Source organism: Ovis aries, chromosome X (genome assembly GCF_016772045.2).
Source record: "Ovis aries strain OAR_USU_Benz2616 breed Rambouillet chromosome X, ARS-UI_Ramb_v3.0, whole genome shotgun sequence".
In the NCBI taxonomy this organism is placed as follows: Eukaryota; Metazoa; Chordata; class Mammalia; order Artiodactyla; family Bovidae; genus Ovis; species Ovis aries.
The window spans coordinates 8698337-8717655 of record NC_056080.1 but is presented as its reverse complement, the minus strand read 5'-3'; the positions used below and the strand labels follow the sequence as shown (position 1 = coordinate 8717655).

The 19319-nt window shown below is 40.7% G+C and overlaps 1 protein-coding gene and 1 non-coding gene across 7 annotated transcripts in view; both read left to right on the top strand.

The window, feature by feature from the left end:
* The window catches only part of MID1 (midline 1), a 412936-nt gene that overhangs the window by 158859 nt on the left and 234758 nt on the right, over positions 1 to 19319 (top strand). The gene's annotated exons all lie outside the window — the stretch shown is intronic.
* Positions 3769 to 3840, top strand: TRNAG-CCC (transfer RNA glycine (anticodon CCC)). The gene has a single exon. It is a non-coding gene; the product is annotated as a tRNA-Gly (tRNA).

Here is a 19319-nt window from a genome sequence, read left to right as displayed (position 1 = left end):
GGATTCCCTGGTGGCTCAGGTGGTAAAGAGTCTGCCTGCAATCAGACCTGGGTTTGATCCTTGGCTTGGGAAGATTCCCTGGAGAAGGAAGTGGTAACCCACTCCAGTATTCTTGTCTAGAAAATCCCATGGATGGAGGAGCCTGGAAGGCTACAGTCCATGGGGTTGCAAAGAGTAGGACACAACTGAGCGACTTCACTCTTCCCTGTCATTCTGCACCTCAAAGATAAGTTAACGCTTTATTTTCATGAATTCAAGTTAAAGGTGATCCACAAATGTAATTTCCATATACTCATGTAACTTCAAATATATAGAGGCTTAAAAAGGAACAAAATTGTGCCATTTGCAGAGACATAGATGGACCTAGAGACTGTAATATGGAATGAAGTAAGAGAAAAACAAATATCATATAATATTTTTATTTGTGGACTCTAGAAAAATGGTACAAATGAACCTATTTGTGAAGCAGAAATAGAGACAGATGTAGAGAACAAACGTATGGACACCAAGAGAGAAGGGAGAATATGTATATGAATACATATATATACATGTATTCAATATAAAATACGTAACTAAAGAGAACCTACTATATAGCACAGGGAACACTACTTAATGATCTTTGGTGACCTAAATGGGAACAAAATCCAAAAAGAGAGGGACTATATGTGTACATATAGCTGATTCACCTGGCTGTACAGCAGAAACTAGTACACATTGTAAAGCACCTATATTTCAATAAAAATTTAAATATATATATATATATATATGTAGAGGCTTGAAGCTACTGTAAACACGAGCTTCTTTATTGAATTTTATTTGATAATACCCATCCTCTTGCCACAGAACAGCAAGAACGAACATTCTAAAACTTCTTATAAGTGAAAGGAAATCATTGTCTTTGTTAATTATGTGAACTTTTCCTCATTAGTCATGCACTGTATGGACCCAAGAAAAGTGTGGGAAATAGACACATAATTGGGACATAATGGGCATTTAAGCCTTATATTTTCATAACAAAACTGTCCTAAATTAAAATAAAAATGTTATGCAAATGAGGTTTGTTTAGCTAAATGTAGGCAGAAGGGCTGTAAAGATATCAGAATGTATTAGAAGAACATGAATAATTTATTTTATGAGGTAAAGCCTAGTAAAGATTTAATGATCACCCATATGCCTTTAAAATTATGGGAGAAAGAGCAATACAGTGGGCACACAGAGCTCTTACAACTCTGTGTAAAATTCAGTTTATAACTGTTCCTCTGTGAGTTACTTTTTGGAAAGGATGGGCCACAGACTGATGTAATAAATAGTTGCAAAGAAGTTTCTATCCCCAGATACCCATCCAGTGAATTCTAGACCTAAGCTGTTTTTCTATAAAGCCATGAAATACACTCTCTTGCCTCAGAATTGGACTCACCATTTTCTGATTTATAAATTTAATGATTTCAATATTGTAGAATAATTTCTGGAAAGAAAAACGATGTTAGGGGTTTCATTTCATTTCATTGTTGGCCTGTTGCTTTTAATTCCATCTGAATGCATGCTGCAGGGTAGTTGAGTGAAATCCATAGCATCTTGGTTATTCTTCATGGATGAGTTCCAGTTCTTTTGGTGATAGAACTAAAAGCTCACAAGATGCTGTGTATCAGCAATGAAACAATTAGTCTTTGAGAAGCTTTGGGGAAATGACTCAAGCGGCGAATTAATCATTGTGATGGTTTCCCTTCACAAATGCTAGGTCTCTGTAAGGAGTTCCCCACCCATGCTCATTCGTGGTGCTCTTATTAAAGGTGTAAAATTTCATAAACTTTGGGGAAAACATTATGAGTTCTCTGTCTGTGCAATACAACTGGTATTTTTTTTCCAGACGTGTATTTCCATAATTAAACATCCTAAAATACAAATCCCATTATTATTTGTTATGTCTAGTCAGTAATTAGACCTCAGCTGGTAGGGCAATTTCAGAACAGAGTTTGCCAATTTACATACTAATCCAGCAGAGTCTGGTGGGACATGACTAGCATAGATTCAGTCAACATCTTAATTAGCCCTAATCCCAGCATGCACTCCGAGGTGCCTTACCCCACCCCCACCCTTGTGAGTCTTGTTTGGCTCACTTGTTTCCTTCAACAAATTCCCACCCTTCAAAGATTTTTTTTTCCAGTCTTCGTTTTCACAGATGAAATGGTTGTATCTCAAAGGGGTATACCAGGCAAAGTATTTTGCTTCAAGGCTGAGAAATGAGAGAAATTTGGTCAGACAAACGATGAATACCCAATTGTATTCTAGAATGTGAGAATAGCGACCCTCATCATCCCACCCTCAACTCCAGGTAGTAAGCCATCCCACACACAGGAGGGTCTTACCTCTTTTCTAAGACGCCCGAGGATATTCGTTATTCGCATCCATAATCAGGAGCCCATTTCATTATTTGCCATTTCTCATGTCATGGAATTCCTTATACTTAACTGAGATTCTCCCACGCTGCCTGTTTAAGCCTCTTGTCCGTCCATCCATAGTGGAGATGGAGGGCAGGTGGCCACCGCCTGTGAAAAGTTCCTCCTGTAGCTGAGGACCAGAAGTCAGTTATCTCCTTAACCTTCTCTTCTCCAGAATTAATTTTTCCAGCTCCCTGACTCTTTGCTCTCAGGTCCTTTTTCTTCACCCCTTTGATCTTCTTTGTGGCTTTCCTCTGAACTCTTTCCAAGTTCGCCACACCCCTCTTTAATGGTGACACTCGGAACTAGACAGAGCACCTTTGAAATAGTTTGGCCACATTTTCTCAGGATGAGTAACTAACACTTCAGTGTATCTCCATATTCACCTTACTTTGATAATCAGTGCTTGCCATTAGTTAGCTGTCTAGCTTTGTTGATTCCTCTCCTGTTAAACATTTTTTTGTTGTTGTTTTCTTTCTTTGTGTGTTATTCTATAACCTAGAGGGGATTTCTTCTCTGTGCTTTGTAATGTTATATTGCAGTTTATCAAAAGCACTTTGAGTTTGAATTTCAGTTTGCAAAGCTATAAATCACTGGTAACTCCTGTGGTGGTTTGAAGTCATTGGCAAACTCAAGTTGGGCATTGTGTGTGCATGCTTAGTCATGTCCGACTCTTTGCGATCCCATGGACTGTGGCCCGCCAGGTTCCTTTGTCCATGGGATTCTCCAGGCAAGAATATTGGAGTGGGTTGCCATTTTCTCCTCCAGGGGAATCTTCTCAACTCAGGGATCAAACTCCATTGGCAGGCAGATTCCTTATGACTGAGCTACCGGGGAAGCCAAGTTGGGCATTACCAATGAATAATTGTACTAACCAAGGGCAATGAAGACCTCAGCGGGAACCAGGATAGTCCCAGGAGAAGAGTGCTTGCTAATACCTTTGGCCCAACGATGCCTCCTTGGTTTTTAGCTCTCTGCTTTCCTTCCCTCCTTTCTGACCTTTGTCCCAGGATGTACTCTTTCCCTATTTCACACTCCCTTTTCTCTCTTTTCACTCATCCCTTCTTCCTCTTCTCTTCCATTTTCACTCAGAACTTTCCAGTTCTCCCTGCTGGCAATGGTTCCCCAGCCAGAATGTTGGTTTGCTTGCCTATCAGGTTGTGAGTGTCATGTGAGAGGTGGGGAACAGCAATGGAATGAGAGAAATAACCCACACGAGTTTCTCTTCCAGCTTTGTACTGGCTTTGCTGAAATCGAGCCACAAGGTTCAAAGTTAGGAACAAGTCAAAAGCATCAACTGATGGATCTTATAAGAATCAAGCTAGGGACTTTCCTGGTGGTCCAGTGGCTAAGACTCTGTACTCCCAGTGCAGGGGCCCAGGTTCGATCCCTGGCCAAGGAACTAGATCCCACATGCTCTGACTAAGACTCGATGAAGCCAAATAAAAATAATAAGTAAATATTTAAAAAAAAAGAGAGAGAATCAAGCTGAAGGAGGAAAAAAATGGCCTGCTTCAGCCCCATATCCCCAGCAGTGCCAGCCAGGGAACGTCTGTATCTTCTTGGGCACACACCTTTGTGGCCACACAGAAAGAGCCAGTCAGAGCATTGCCAGGTTTGTGCACAAAAGTCTCCTTCATCTCCAGACTCTTACTTGATTTGTCAGGGGCTAAGCATGTGTTTTAAATTCCAGAATGTGTCCCAGCTTGCCTTAAAAACCAAGGCCTATATTGATCCCTGTCTAGAAACTTAAGAATACTTGAAATTATAAAAGTTTTATTCATGCATCTTTGGAGACTTTTTTTCATAGTTGTGTGTCTCTGTGCAGGAAGCAGGTGTGAGGGCTTTTACCTGGATGTCTTTATAGCCAAAAATGTCTCTTGCTACTGAAAACTACAAAACCATAAAAACCTTTCAGATATCTCCTAATCCTTCAGGACATGAAGGAGCACATGCTTCCACATGGGGAGTTTCTGTTTGACTGGTTGGTTGGTCTAGTTTGTTTTTATTTTTGTAGGGCTAATTGAAGTGTGTGTGTGTGTGTGTGTGTGTGTGTGTGTGTGTGTGTGTGTGTGTTGCAGTCTCAATTTTTAATTGTCCTTGCCAAAATGTAATTCACACTCTAGAGGTAGAATTGATAAACACATCCTTCATTTCCTTGCTTCCCATTCTAATACCTGATCACTTTGCTGAAATCCTGGTGAGGCGAAGACAATCTGGTACCTTTCAACTGACCAGACTCAGTAGTGTGTGAAACCAGAAACGTTGGAGTTTACTAATTATAGTGAAGACAGGAGCCCTCAGAGTGGTTGGGTCAGCTCATGTTAAAGAAAGGAATTATTTGTGGTGTGAAAAATGATGCAGCCATTTTGGAGATATTCTGGCAGTTCTTCAAAAAGTTACACATAAAGTTAACATATGACACAGCAGTTCACTTCAAGGTATAGACCCAACAGGAATGAAAACATATGTCCACACAAAAACTTGAACATAAGGGGACAGAGGCTCAAGAGGGAGGTGATATATGTATAATTATGACTGATTTGTGTGGTTGTATGGCAGAATCCAACATAACATTATAAAGGAATTTTCTTCCAGTTAAAAAAAAGCCCTTGTACATAAATGCTTATAACAGCATCATTCACAATAGGCAAAAGATGGAAAGAACCAAATGTCCATCAACCGGTGAAGGTATAAATACTTTATGTAGCATGTGCATGGAATGGAATATTATTCAACAATAAAAAGGAATGGAGTACTGATACGTGCTATACTATGCTAAGCTGCATAGGATCACATATTGTATGTTTCTTTGTTTGAAATGTCCAGATTAGGTAAATCTCCATGTAAACAAGAAGTAGGTTAGTGGTTGTCAGGGGCTGGGAGTGGAGGGTGGGAGGAGGAGGGAGTGATGGCTAATGGCTGCAAGATTTCTTTCAAGGGGAGTGAATCTGTTCTATAATTAAGTTGTTCTGATTCTACAACTCTGTGGATATTTAAAACAAAACCTTGACAGGTGCACATTAAATGAACTATGGTAGTTGAATTATATGTCAGTGAAGCTGTTAGGAAAAGAAAAGGAATCCAATGTTCCCAGGTGAAGCACAAAATACTTTTATTTGCTATAATTTATTGATAAAAAGAGATATCTAACTCCTGTTATTTTTAAAATTAATTAATTTATTTTAATTGGAGGCTAATTACTTTACAATATTGTAGTGGTTTTTGCCATACATTGACAAGAATCAGCCTATTAAATATTTTCTTCTAGTGGCACTGTTGAAGATGTCAAACAAGACAATCTAACCATAGCTGTGGCTTTAGAGACTGTGCCTCAGAGTGAAGTACCTTGAACAAGGATGTGGAATCTGTTATTTTTTAAAATTTATTTTTGTTATAGTTTCTTTACAATGTTGTGTTCAATTTTAACAAAGTAATTCAGTTTTATATATATGTCCTTCTTCATATTGGGCTTCCTTGGTATTTCAGCTGGTAAAGAATCCACCCTCAATGCGGGAGACCTGGGTTCGATCTCTGGGTTGGGAAGATCCCCTGGAGAAGGGAATGGCAACCCACTCCAGTATTCTAGCCTGGAGAATTCCATGGACTGTATAGTCCATGGGGTTGCAAAGAGTAGAACACAACTGAGCGACTTTCACTTTCACTTTTTTCATATTCTTTCCCCTTATGGTTTATTATAGAATATTGAATATAGTTCCCTGTGCTATACAGCTGGACCTCGTTGTTTGTCATTCTACATATGAAAGCTTGCATCTGCTAACCCCACACTCCCAGTCTATGCCTGCCCTTCCCTCCCTCTCCCTTGGCAGCTGCAAGTCTGTTCTCTACATCTGTGAGTCTGCTTCTGCTTCATAAATAGTTTTGTTTCATATTTTAGATTTCACATATAAATGATCATCATATGATATTTGTCTTTCTCTGTCTGATTTACTTTACTTTAGTAATGATAATCCCTAGGTTCATCCGTGTTGGCATTCTTTCATTCTTTTTTACGGCTGAGTAGTATGGAATCTGGGTTTTAATTTCTAATCTCGCTTTAGCATGCCTTGTAAGAGTAAGCCAGAGGCTGGATATCTTTGGAAGTTAGCTGCCCACTTTCTCCATGAGAATAATGGTAACAACCTCTTGTAAGTTCACAGAATTATATTAGGATAAAAGGAGGTGTGGTGCTGCTATGGTCCCTTAAAGAATGCCGCGCATGTGCGCTTAGTCGTTCAGTTGTGTCTGACTCTTTCTGACCCCACCAGGCTCCTCTGTCCATAGAGTTTTCCAGGCTAGAATACTGAAGTGGGTTGCCATTTCCTTCTCTAGGGGATCTCCCTGACCGTGGGATCGAACCTGTGTCTTCTGCATTAGCAGGCAGAGTCTTTACCACTGAGCCATGAGGGAAGCCGTAAAGAATGCCATGGAAATGCAAAAACTTATTATATAATCAGCAGCATGCATTATATATATCAGATATATTTATGCTTAACATATTAATATTTAGGTTCAATTAGGCAATTCATATGATCCTCTTGATCCTGACATTGCAAATTACACACCTTCCCAAATCTACACACACAGTTACACCCAAGCAAAATATGAACAGATATTTACATTATGTACAATCTTGGTGTGTGCTGTTTCATATTCCTTTTATTAATCTCTGAACTTCCCTCATGAAGTGGAGGAATGCAAAACTAGGATTTTAACTACCAAGTTTTTCAAAAGAGAACAAGAAATCTAAACAAAGTGAGAGATTCAGTGACACAACTAGGTTTATGAGAATTGTAAATACTACTTTAATAACTATTGGAAGGGCATCTGAAGCAGTAAAATTAAATAGATCTCTCATTTATATTGTTTACAGAATTCTTTTCTGAGTGAATTGAAAATGTGGAATAAATAGAATTTTTCTCGACAAAGTTAACTTATTGTCCAAAAACCCTTGACTCCAGACGCCTACACAAGTGCTGGAAATAATATGTCAGATGGCTCTGCAGTTGTAATTATCTAAGGTCTACTGAGACAGCACGTTTTTTTACAAGTCGGAAAAATAGATTTTTATTCGGCATCAAAAATAGACTTTTGCTCTAGTTTTTTTGTTTTGTTTTGTTCTTCGAAATAGTTTAAGACACAAGAGGTAAAACTAGTGCAGTGAATTCATATGCACCCTTCATGCAGTTTCCCCCACTGATAACATTCTTCATAAGTGTGAGTAGCATTAAACCCTGGAAATAGACATTGGACAGAATACCATCAAAAATCAATTTTCATAGTGGTAAAATTTCCCTGAGAAATTGGGCTACAAATTATCACAGCTTGTCTCAAGTGTCACAGTTGAAACTGTTTTCATTGGATCAAGCTTTTATTATTAAAGAGTGTGATTTGATTCTTCATGTAAAAAAATGTTGCCCTCAGTGTTTTTTTTTAATTACATGTTTTGAAACCCTGATAATGGTGCATTTTAGCTTATATTTATATCAAAAATACTAATAAGCTCCTTTTCAAAATATATGACTATTTTTAAACTCCATCTTGCTTTCAAACAACACTTAGATCATTAAATTAGATCTTCATTGTTTCCTTGGAGGTGGCAGGCATTATTAAAATGTATTCTGCATATTTTGTTTCTGTAATTATGTCTAATCAGTGTGAATTGATGCTGTAGTAAAATACTTAATTAAAAACACATATTCAGAGATACACGGGGAACAAAAGAGAAACTCTCCTACTTTGCTTCCAAGTGACAGAAATTGATAGAAAGTTGAAATATCAGACAAGATCAGCAGCCTGGAAAGTAAATGTGTTAATAGGTAGAGAATGCAAAATTTCTATAGAAAGATCCTGGCCTTAAAACAAAAGCAAGGGCTTCATGATTGTGAATTCTTTTGCCCTTGCAGAATCAATTCTCAAAGATATGGAGATCTCATAAATGTCTCCAAAGACCAGTTTGCAGCACCCAGGGAGTGGGGCTTTTTGAAAGAAATGCCTTCCCAGGCTGTGAAAATACATGTGTCAAGGGGGAGAGACCCCTGCACAGGGGCTGCCAGGAGGCCCTTTCCTTTGTATCCTGATCATTTACATGACTTAAACACAACAATGTGCTCCATAGTCAATAAAACAGTACGCTTTGCCATAGCAACAGTTTCAGAATGTGACACAGCTTCGGTCCTGAGACAGAGAAAAGTACCCTAAAGAAACACTCCTTATGAATATGTTCAGAGATTTCTTTATTCCACCAGTACTTGTTTCAGATGCCACTGGGTGTAGGTTTTCTTTACACCACCCATCTTTCCTCAGCTCTGGGAGAACGAGTTTTGTGTGTCGAAGTTGTGGACACGACTGAGGGGTCAGAGGGCGGGAGTACTTACTTCGCTATGATGGAGATGGAATTCTTGAGTATCTTCACAGAAAATTCTTGATGCTATTGAGGAAACCGCAGAAAAGTCAGGGATGTAATACACATCCCTAAGTCATTGTTGGTTTCTTTGAAGGTCTGTAATAAATGGCCCTTTTAGCCTTTGCACATTTCTGTTCTATCACATATCAACATGTGCATATAATACTACACACTTCAGAAAATCATAAGGGAGAACTTCCCTGGGGGTCCAGTGGTTAAGAGTCCGTGCTTCCAATGCATAGGGTGGGGGTTCAATCCCTGGTCGAGGAACTAAGATCCCACATGCCGTGTGGCACAGCCCCCCCCAAATTTTTTTAATTAAAAAATAAACTTTGAAAAGTCTTAAGTAAATAAACTCCATACTTAATGCTGTTGTCTAAAAGACATAGCACATGTGCTATCAAAGCTGTAATTAGGCTTCAAGTGTTTTCCCTTTCTTTCAAGCTCATTTCCTGGCACGATAAAATTTTGTTAAGAAAGTCCCTTCTCTTTTTTTAAAAAAAGCATTAGTACTGCCTCCAAGTTTGAGTCTAATGGAATTGTTTTGATAAAAACTTCACTGAAGAAGGCAAATCAGAGATGAAGACATAATTTTAATGATCTTTTTTTTCAGTATGCAACATACATGGGTTTTACCTTTAGCAGATAGACAGCTTGGTTGTTTGTAAGTAGGAAATTCCTTACTTACAGACATTTGTGCTTCTTTTGAAAAATACCTGTGCCATGGCATCCGGGCTTTGTCCACATCTCTGTTCCCTTTCATTAATTTCTGGGAAGTAGCCAGCCCTTGGAGAAGGCAATGGCACCCCACTCCAGTACTCTTGCCTGGAAAATCCCATGGACGGAAGAGCCTGGTAGGCTGCAGTCCATGGGTTGCGAAGAATCAGACACGACTGAGTGACTTCACTTTCACTTTTCACTTTCATGCACTGGAAAAGGAAATGGCAACCCACTCCAGTGTTCTTGCCTGGAGAATCCAAGGGACAGGGGAGCCTGGTGGGCTGTCGTCTATGGGATCGCACAGAGTCGGACACGACTGAAGCGACTTAGCAGCAGCAGCAGCAGCAGCAGCAGCAGCCAGCCCTTAACACTGGAGCTACTTAGAGTGAAAAATGAGGCCCTGAATCTGTGCACCTGACTCCATAGTAATCTATAAATTAGTTATGAGCTGGTAATAAAAAATCCTAAACATCTCTGCTTCTTGGGGAGCTGCAGACCCCAGGGGTCACCAGAGATTGAAAGATCAAACTGGACTCACCAGTGAAAATACAATTAATTATTTACACACATCAGCATTTGGCAGTGGTATAATTTGAATCAAGAGATCCTTTGTTTGCTACATTGCATCACTGACTGGTGCTCTGAAGACTGTAAGTTTAGGTGCCCTGTTCAGGCCAAAGGGAGATGAATACACAGAGAACAAGTGATAAAGGTGAGCTATGAGGGTCAGACTTTATGCACGTGTTGATGTCAAACAGAAAGTCGTGCGGCTATTGCAGTGATACTTTCAGGAGTATCGGAAGTGCAAAGATTGTGTGTGGGTGCAGAGTGGGAGGGATGGGGGTGGAAAAGCAATCATACATCTCTTATCTCAGGCCAGTGAAGACAAACTAATTTAACCAGAGCTGAGAAGAAGTCTCCATGGAGAGGGCCTTCCAAGGAAAATCCCACTGGAGACCCTTCAGGGACACCAGAGGGGAGTGATCCCAGTTTACGTCTCCTGGTTACTCTGCCATTCTTGAGAATGATTTCTCGAATGCAGCAGGGCTGGCCAGTTTAATAGCAGAAATTTCTGGCTCAATAACATAGGCATTTTATGCGTTTAACTGTGCATTTGAGAATAAAGCATGTCCTCAGTCAGGATGCCTCTAATATTTAGCCTCCTCTGGAAGCTGAGTAGGTTTGAGTCCTTTTGTGAACCTGGGGAAGAGGAATAATCGTCTTCATTTTGCAGGTTGTCTGATTTCCGAATCTTTTTACAGTCAAGGGGCTAAAGTTTGAATGCTGAGTTTGGTGGGCTGTTGCTGAACGATGGGGAAATTTCATTAAGCTGAGCCAAGGCTAATTTTGAAGCAGTTCTAATACATTCTCTATGAAGTAGAGAGATTTGATTCCCTACTCTCCCTTTCATGTTCAAAGGATCTCAGAATTCTTGACAAAGCAGTGACAATAATGCTGGCTGTGGGCAAAGCGAACCCTGTTCAGATGCTCAGCATTGTCTCCTAAATGGCCCAAATTACTCTTTTTCTTAGCATCATTCTGAACTATCAGGAATTTTTCTGCTCTTTTAGAAGAATAGGTCAGAGATTTATATACAGGTCTTTCCTAAGTCAGTCCAAACACCTTGGTTGCTCACTGTCCCAAAAGTTGAAGAGTTAACATGTTCAATATTTAATTCCTATGTAGCAGTAAAGACTCATCATTTTCTGGACCACACAGAATCCTTGAACAAGTTTTGAATATAATCTCTGCTTTTGTACTAATTCCAAAAAAAAAGTCAATGAAGTCTGAAGGCATTTGGCAAAAGAACTAACCAATTTAACTCTATGCTCAGAAAGTCAATGTTGCATAAATATTTGAACATAGTTATTGGAACACTCCTGGTTATCTGTTCTAAGTTGTACTTAGCTCTTAGACAAAGAAACATATCAGAGGATCATTCTCCCATAAAAATCTGCAAAGTAATGCTTGAATAGCTCCACATGAAAAGAAATTAAATTCCACCAGTTTATTGCCCTGTGGATATTGGGCAGAGTGACTGATGCCCATATTATAGATGAAGTGAGTTATGACCCAACATTTCCCTTATACTCAGTCTTGTTTCAATTACTTGCCTATCAGGAAAATCTCCCAGACTCTTGGACATAGGGTGGATGGGACCTGTGGCAGATCTTATCCTGTTTACTATCCAAGTAGCTCATTCTGTTCATCATCACATTGTTAGCTTCTTTCCCCCCTAAATTGTTGCTATTATCTCCATAGATCCAACTCCTGTCCTTCAAGGCATCCAGTAGGTAGGTTACTGTCTTTGTTTGGGTTTTCCTGGGTGTAGGTCTTGAAACAAAATTTCAAGTGCAAGTAATTTATTTGGAGGAGAGAGACAAAGGTGGAAAGGAAAGCAATAAAGAATGTGTTACCAAGTCAGTTACCACTCTGAGCACCTGGAGCTTAATCATACTGGGGAACTCTAAGTTGTTTTTCAGTGGCTCAGTCGTGTCTGACTCTTTGTGACCCCATGGACTGCAGCACACCAGGCTTCCCTGTCCTTTGCTATCTCCCCAAGTTTACTCAAACTCATGTCCATTGAGACAGTGATGCCATCCAGCCATCTCATCCTCTGCCATCCCCTTCTCCTCCTGCCTTCAATCTGCCCCAGCATCAGGGTCTTTTCCAATGAGTCAGCTCTTCGCATCAGGTGGCCAAAATATTGGAGCTTCAGCATCAATCCTTCCAATGAATATTCAGGACTGATTTCCTTTAGGATTGACTGGTTTGATCTCCTTGAAGTCCAAGGGACTCTCAAGAGTCTTCTCTAACACCACAGTTCAAAAGCATCAATTCTTTGGTGCTCAGCCTTCTTTATGGTCCAACTCTCACATCCATACATGACTAATGGAAAAACCATAGCTCTGACTAGACTGACATTTGTTGGCAAAGTAATGTCTCTACTTTTTAACATGCTATCTAGGTTGGTCATAGCTTTTCTACCAAGGAGCAAGCATCTTTTAACTTCATGGCTGCAGTCACCATCTGTGTTGATTTTGGAGCCCAAGAAAGTAAAGTTTGTCACTGTTTCCATTGTTTCCCCATCTATTTGCCATGAAGTAGTGGAACTGGAGGCTGAGTGCCAAAGAATGGATGCTTTTGAATTGTATTGGAGAAGACTCTTGAGAGTCCCTTGGACTCTCAACCAGTCCATCCTAAAGGAGATCAGCCCTGGGTGTTCATTGGAAGGACTGATGCTGAAGCTGAAACTCCAATACTCTGGCCACCTGATGTGAAGAGTTGACTCATTGGGAAAGACGTTGACACTGGGAGGGATTGGGAGCAGGAGGAGAAGGGGTAACAGAGGATGAAATGGCTGGATGGCATCACCAACTCTGTGGACATGAGTTTGGGTAAACTCCTGGAGTTGGTGATGAACAGGGAGGCCTGGCGTGCTGCAATTCATGGCGTCGGAAAGAGTTGGACACGACTGAGCGACTGAACTGAACTGAACTGAACTGAACTGAATGGGACTGGATGCCATGATCTTTGTTTTCTGAATGTTGAGTTTTAATCCGGCTTTTGCACTCTCTTCCTCACTGTCATCAAGAGGCTCTTTAGTTCCTCTTTGCTTTCTGCCATAAGGGTGGTGTTGGTTTAGTCACTAAGTCATGTCTGATTTTTGTGACCCCATAAGTGTAATGTCATCTGCGTATCTGAAGTTATTGATATTTTTTCCAAGCAGTCTTGATTCTGGCTTGGCCTTCATCCAGCCCGGCATTTTGCATGATGTACTCTGCATATACTTCCCTGGTGGCTCAGACGGTAAAGCATCTACCTACAATGCGGGAGACCTGGGTTCAATCCCTGGGTTGGGAAGATCCTCTGGAGAAGGAAATGGCAACCCATTCCAGTACTCTTGCCTGGAAAATCCCATGGTGGGAGGAGCCTGGTAGGCTACAGTCCTTGGGGTCGCAAAGAGTCAGACATGACTTAGCGACTTCACCTCACCTCACCACACTCTGCATATAAGTTAAATAAGCAGGGTGACAATATAGTATCAAACACACTCCTCGGAGGTATCTCATCCAGGTAAAGAGAGAGTTAGGTTATTTATATACCGACTCTGGTCACTGACTCAGTAAGGACTGCACAGGGCCAGAGGTGGTGGTGGTGGTGGTTGTTCAGTTTCTCAGTCATGTCCAACTCTCCGAGACCCCTTGAACTGCAGTTGCCAGGCTTGCCTGTCCTTCACCATATCCTGGAGTTTACGCAAACTCATGCCCATTGAGTCAGTGATGCCATCCAGCCATCTCATCCTCTGTTGTCCTCTCCTCCTGCCCTCAGTCTTTCCCAGCATCAGAATCTTTTCTAATTAGTCAACTGTTTGCATCAGGTGGCCAAAATATTGGAGCTTCAGCATCGGTCCTGGGAGACTTTAATTCTCTAGTTCCTTGGGTCTTGCCAGAGCAAGCAAAACCTCCAGAGACAGCTCTAGGAAAGAGATGTAGGGGCTGGCAGTTGTCAGGCTACCAGGCACAGAAATGGGAAATGAGAAGGTATAGGGGAATATGAGTTGAACATTAACCTATCTGGTTCATACTGTTGGGAACCAACTTCACTGTCTCCCCACCCCAAAGGCAGCATGCACACTCCACAAGCCCCTGCAACAGCCTTGCCAATATGCTTCCACAAGGAAGACAGGTCATTTCCTTACGACTTATTTTTAAAAATCACCGTCTCCTTCTGCTGTTTACAATTTGTCATCTGGATATGCAAGCTCATGGATATTTGCCTAACTTCCCAGGCCCAGCTGCATCTCAGACAGAGGATAAACCGGAAGAATAAAAGCATGGGAATCTGAGCCTAATGGAACAGAACATCCAGGGAGGAAGCTGACTGTCAGTATTTGGCAGGTGGATAGCTCTCCTCTTTGCAGGAGGAAGTCTGTGCAGACAAGTGAAGAGTGGAGGCAGTAGGTCCAGTGATCAGTAATAGATGGAGAATCGCATCATCAAACAGTTGGCACAGAGAAGAGCCAACAGGAAGTGGCAGGTACAGACCCTTAGCAAAGGCCATAGGAAGCGGTCCAACCTGCAAAGGGCAGAGATGGGGTTTTTTTGGCAGCTTTTGAGGACACAGCATAGGTGGGTCATAGCAACATAGGGGTTGGGAGGAGAAGTTGGGATTTAGGGGCAGAGTTTGAGTTACAGAATAAGCTAAATGAATGAACATAGCACCAGTTCACTGACAGGAGCACCGGAAGCCAGATTTCTTTTGATGGTATAGGGAAAAAAAAAAAAAAAAAGAGTTCATTTTAGGGGGAAAAAAGGAAAGTTTGTTTGTGTTGGCTGTGTGTGTGTGTGTGTATCAGTTATCCAGTGCTGCATAACAAGCTAACTGTAAACTTACTGACTTCAGACAACAATCATTAGTTCATGATTCTGTGGGCCAGCTGGGTGATTCTTCTGCTGATCTCATCTGGGGTCACTTATGTGTCTGCAGTCAGCTGGGAGGTCATCTGGAGACTGGTTGGTCTAGGAAGCATCAGGTAAAATTCTTCTGCATGGTCTATATGATCTATACTGCCCATGTCTCTCATCTTCCAGATGGCTAGCCTGCACCATTTCATACGTTAATGGAAAATTCCCAGCAGCACAGGGAGGCAATTCCGAAAGCACAAACGCTTTATAAGCCTCTACTTGCTTCATGTTCACTAGTATCCTGTTGACCTAGAAGAGGTGTATAACCACATCCAGATTCAAGGAGTACATAGATTCTATTGTTGTTGTGTCTTGTTGTTTATTTGTTAAGTCATGTCTTACTCTTTCTGACCCCATGGACTATAGCCCACCAAACTCCTCTGTCCATGGGATTTCCCAAGCAAGAATACTGAAGTGGGTTACCATTTCCTTTTTCAGGGAATCATACCAACCCAGGGATTGAACCCAGGTCTCCTGCATTGGCAGGTGGGTTCTTTACCACTGAGCTACCAGGGAAGCCCTAGATTCTATTGTGCTGACATAAAAGTTCATAAAAGTTGGGTTTTTTGTGCTATCTTGTTCAGTTCAGTTCAGTTCAGTTCAGTCGCTCAGTCATGTCCCACTCTTTGCAACCCAATGAATCGGAGCATGCCAGGCCTCCCTGTCCATCACCAACTCCCGGAGCTTGCTCAGACTCATGTCCATCAAGTCGGTGATGCCATCCAACCATCTCATCCTCTGTCATCCCCTTCTCCTCCTGCCCTCAATCTTTCCCAGCATCAGGGTCTTTTCAAATGAATCAGCTCTTTGCATCAGGTGGCCAAAGTACTGGAGTTTCAGCTTCAGCATCAGTCCTTCCAATGAACATTCAGGACTGATTTCCTTTAGGATGGACTGGTTGGATCTCCTTGCAGTCCAAGGGATTCTCAAGAGTCTTCTCCAACACCACAATTCAAAAGCATCAATTCTTCAGCGCTCAGCTTTCTTTAGAGTCCAACTCTGGAAAACCCCAAATAAACATTTTGGGCAACCTAATACTTTTGGATGGAATTAGTAGCCAAATTTTGCAATATACTAGAGGAGAGTAGCTGGGGACCCATAGAATTATGAATAGAACAATGAAAGAAAACAGCCTCTGCTTATTATTTTTTCTATTCCTTCTCTACCCACTTCAGTCTCTTGGGCCAGCTGTCTTAACATGACAGGCATTCTCTGGTCACTTGTAGCTCCTGGGCTCACATCCTCACTATATTATAACCTGAGAGAAAAGTATTCTTTTCTCTTAGGCCCAGTTTAAAAAATTCTGAGAATAAAGATGATTGGCCTGGCCTGAATGTTGGGGATGAATAGGGGTAGCTCTTTCCACAGATGGAAGCCATACACAGCTTGCTGCCTCATGGCCCATAGCGCAAGGTAGTCCAGGGTCTAAAGTGATTGAGTACTTACTGTATATCAGGTATATATTTTTAAAAAGAGATTTGGCAAATATTGTTTCAATCTTCCCAAACATTTATGATGAAAATGTTCTTGTTCCCATTTTGTTGAGGAGGAAATTCAGGTTCAGATTGTTAAGTAACATGGAACAGATTTTGATCCAAGCCAACTGGACTCTAAAGTCAAGACTTTCCACTACATGCTGGTGTCACCCCACAAATGTACATTACTTAAGTTGAGGGAAGATGAGATCACAGTAGTGATGGCCTTTTAAAGGCTTGTAGGCATTGTGTGGACTTTGACTTTTACTTGGTGTGAGAATGGGAGTCCTAGAAGAGTTCTGAGCATAGGAGTTAAAAAGAATGACAGCTTTCAATAGGTTGGTGGCAAGGGTGGGGTGGGGGTGCAGGACAAGCTCAGGGTAGAAGCAGGCACACCTTAGGGGCTACAGCAGGAATGCAATCTAAAACTGGTGGTGGCTTGGACCAGAGCAGTACAACGTAGTGAGAGATCATCAGATTTGGGGTTAGTTTTGAAGGTGAGACTGATAGAATTTCCCAATGAATTTGATGTCAGATTTGAGAGAAAGAAACATACCATGGATAACTACAAATATTTTGGTCTGAGCATCTGGCTGTGTTTATGGCTGGCTCTAAAAGTCTCACTTGCTTTTAGAGATGGTCATATGTTTAAAGGGCCAGAGATGGGACAGACAGGACACAAAATGTTCTGATTAGGCTAGTCACGGTATTCACATCCAACAACATGAAATGAATAGAATATCCATCCTTCCATCAGTAAACTAAGTGCAAAAAAGAAGAGATGCAGTTTGGCAGCATGGGTAACAGCAGTTAGGGGAGTAAATTCAAGATGTTAACAGCACCTAATGTAATGTCAATTGCGGTAGTAAATTTACAATATTTGTTGTCCTAGTGCCCCTTGTTAGTCATGTGGGGCCATGTGCCTATATGAGGCCAATGGGTAGGATTGATGTACACTACTTCTAGGCCTGTCCTTTAGAGCCTCCTTTGAGATCTTCGACATGCTCTCTGTTCCCTGGCCTGCCTGCCAGGTGCAAGAGACCCAGGGGAAAACTCCAAGGCCCTGGAAGATGGTGGGTGGAAGGGACCTGGGTGTATGAGAGGAAACGGAACAGGAACTCCATGTTGGACTGTGATATGAACATGAAATAAATCTGAAGCGGGACAGGAGCTCCATGTTGCTCTGTGGTATGAACATGAAATTAACTCTTATTGTGTCCAGCCATGAAAAGTTGGGGATCTTTTGTTGTAACAGGGGGATTTACTTACCCTGACAATATGCCTTCTAACTTACAGAGCTGCCCAACTGTGGAAGTAATTGCAAGGAAGGAGATGAGTTTCCTGTCCCTGGGTTTGTTCAGGTATACTCATTTAGATGTGAAACTTTTGAGGCAAATATCAAGCTGAAGATAAGTGACTTGACTAAATAACTAGTACAGCGCTTCTGAAAATTTTCTACTCAAGTAGCCCTATCAGTAGTTAAGGTATGACCTTTTACTCCCAATTGATTGGGGGGTTAGTTTCCAGTGACCTTTCTTCGATGTCTTTTGTTTTCATAATCTTATCTTAAACATGAATGCAGTTTCTGTATTCTTCTCAGTTTCTTTTATTATATCCTTATTTTAATATCCTGGAGAAGGAAATGGCAACCCACTCCAGTATTCTTGCCTGGAGAATCCCATGGATGGAGGAGCTTGGTGGGCTACAGTCCATGGGTCACAAAGAGTCGGACACGACTGAGCGACTTTACTTTCATTTATTTTCATATATCTGTTTGTTTTATATTTTTAAAAATTATGAAATGCATGTCATTGCTGAAGAGGACTGTTTCTTTTCAATCTTGCAGTGAAGTGGACCCATTAGAAGTAAATGTTCAAAAATTACTATTTTCAAAATCAAGCTACATGGAAATAAGTAAATTCATATTTAAGCCTTAGTTTCAAGTGAAATAGAAAACCAGAGAAGCAGATTTGAATGTGAATGTACATTAATTTTCATCAAGCCAAAAATTTTAAATCATTTCCTATGTTAATAGTATTCCACATCTCATGGTTCACATTAAAATTTTATAATGCCAACTAGGGTTCTTTTGAAAATGCTGGAGATTTCTTTATCTTCTAGGTAATACATATAGGAATTATTTTCATGGCTTTTTCTTTTTTTTACTTAGATGGATGCAAATTATAACTCTTATTGTGCCTGCTTACAAAAAGAAGTTGCTGTAAACATAATACAACTCATAAAAGGGAAAGTATGTTGCCATTAGCAGGCACACACATTTATTTGCTCATGTCTGGTGGTAAATGTGATTCAACTACAAGGAGCGGTGGATTTCTCCTTTGGTATTTTCCCACAATCCCACATCTTCCTTTAAACCAGCCCTGCCAGATGGAGTAGAAATGCAGAGTGTGTGTTAAAAGCTACAGGAGAAGCTAAGATGTGTTTGAGAAAAGGAAAAAAACTATATGTGCCTAAGGACATCATTTTCTTTACAGACATTCTTTCTAGTCAATGTTTAGGTATAAATAATACCTACTTATATGTATCTACTTAGAGAAGTAGCTGCTTGGCTTCCCTGGGAAGAATTTGTACATGATTTTGCAAGCTTTATCTGATATTTAAAAGTCATTTTTCCATATTTATTTTGATATAGATTTTGAGCAAGCTTTCTTCATTATTAAATTACCTTTCATTTTTAAATGAAAAGCAAAAAACATGAGTGAAAGGAGATCATTGTAAATCTCGGTAGATATTTTAATAAAATAAAACTAGTCAATGTCCATCTAGTGTCCAATATGAAAACTTGGTCTCA